Genomic DNA, 1,859 nt, shown 5'->3' with positions numbered 1-1,859 from the left:
CCTTCAGTCCCACCCCCTCATTAAGTATGCAGAAAGTATGTTTAGCTGATTACCTCTGTAGTTGTTCATTCAAATTTAGTACTTTTATTTTTCAAAAAAAGTAAATTTGCATACCTACCTGCTGATACCAGACAACAATCGGAATTGCACTGCTAACAGACTTTAAAAAAATATTACCATTATCCAACTACAATGAGCCAATAGGTAAATTTCTCATCCCTGGATCAAGTGAAGAACAACTTTGCCTAGACAGCTTTTGGCTTTTCTAGCATTGTGGCATCAGTTCATGGACTGCTATCGCATTATAGTATTAAAGAATAATTATTTTAGGTAACAAAAACAATTACAACATTATAAAAAGAACACAAAAATGCAAGTTTATGTACAGTGTCCTAATTTTGAACGACAGCAAGCCTATAAACATGAAAAGAAATGTAAATAGGGAAAATGTATAATTGACCTCACTTGAATGCAAGACTCATTGATGACCTCAGTATCTCCTAAGCTTGATGCATCAAGAAAATGGTGACACTAAAGAGATAGAGAAACAAAAAGAGGAAAGAGAGAAAGGTGTACAGCACTGAATTGTTATTACAAAGGTAATAGTAATGGCAATGGTAACTGTATTGCCATCTGTGCTCAGAAGGCAATGTCATTGTTAATGGGTTTATCTGAGACATAATGAAGAATACATGTATAGTCAGTGACATAGGCCTGTGACAATTACCATTACAGTTACTCAGTAATCAATTGACTCAAATACATGTACATGTACACAACATACCACCTACCATTGCATTAGTGCATATTAATCTCAACACATCCTTTTCTCTAAGTAATAAGTTAATGTCCATGGAACAAACTGTTTATTGATTATGAGTAGTTAACGGCACTAAAAGAGAGATAAAAGAGATGGTAATTTTAAGTAATTTTGATGTTTAAACATTGTACTTGTTCAAATTGGACATGCTCTGAATATTCTTAGCATTTTGTCTTAATTCCATTCTCCTGTACAATAAATGATACATCAATTATTACTGACCAAAGGACACTCACTATCTCTCATTTACTGTACATGTGTGCATGCACTGAATAAAACATGCACTGTATTGTGAATTGTGTCTTACCATCATGTTGTTAGGATAGTTCTGCTCCCACATCTTTTGCCGGAAATGGAATCTTGATTCTTGACACGCAATGCGTCTGTGATTCAAAAATGTACTATAATAATAAATAATATAAAAAAACATGACATTGACGTACATGTGTTAACACAAGCTTATAGTATCAGTAAGGAACTGTATTATACACAAGAAGACAAAGAACGTAAGAGATAGGAGAATCCTATATAGGAAGAAAAGAGAAAGAGCAAAAGTTAGATGTACATGTACATATACTAGGAGGAGAGAAGGCAAAAGAGAGGAAGAAATGTCAATACGAGACAAATTAAGATATACAAGAATAGGGGTCAAGGAACACAACAATGAGAATAGAGAAATGCAGTACCAATAAGGATGGGCAATATATCAGTACCTTAAGGTTACTTTTAAATGCGGGTACTATTAATTGCGAATTTTGCGTTTGGGTTAAAAATCGCAATTATTAATACGCGCAATTATTAATAATGACATCATGATGCCATATAACTATTAGTAATAATTACTTAATCGCAATTTTTAATACCAGCAAAATTTACCTTGGGCTAAAATCGCAAAATTTAGTACCCGCAATTAAAAGTCACTCTAAGGTATTTAGTAACTATCATGATAATATTGTAGCTAACAGAATATAATCATTTCTTACTATACATGTGAGTGGTACATGTAATCAAATATCGTAACCCTTAGCACAAGTGTGAT

The 1,859-nt window shown here is 33.1% G+C and overlaps 1 long non-coding RNA gene across 4 annotated transcripts in view; it reads right to left on the bottom strand.

Annotated features, from left to right (window-relative positions):
- Positions 1-271: 271 nt before the first annotated feature.
- The window catches only part of LOC109583683 (uncharacterized), a 3,190-nt gene continuing 1,602 nt past the window's right edge, over positions 272-1,859 (bottom strand). Inside the window, exons 2-7 of one of the 4 annotated variants that reach the window (XR_002185663.1) lie at positions 1,264-1,344; positions 1,128-1,203; positions 952-1,008; positions 792-892; positions 466-531; positions 272-414 (exon numbers count right to left, since the gene is read on the bottom strand). This is a non-coding gene — a long non-coding RNA (uncharacterized LOC109583683). Of the gene's footprint in view, positions 415-465; positions 532-791; positions 893-951; positions 1,009-1,127; positions 1,222-1,263; positions 1,591-1,859 lie in introns of those variants that run through there. The other 3 variants (XR_002185662.1, XR_002185661.1, XR_002185664.1) reach the window with 3 other exon arrangements.

The sequence above is a fragment of the Amphimedon queenslandica genome, unplaced genomic scaffold (genome assembly GCF_000090795.2).
Source record: "Amphimedon queenslandica unplaced genomic scaffold, v1.1 AMPQUscaffold_13288, whole genome shotgun sequence".
Classification (NCBI taxonomy): domain Eukaryota; kingdom Metazoa; phylum Porifera; class Demospongiae; order Haplosclerida; family Niphatidae; genus Amphimedon; species Amphimedon queenslandica.
The sequence above is the reverse complement of the archived record's forward strand: the minus strand, read 5'-3'. Positions and strand labels throughout refer to the sequence as shown.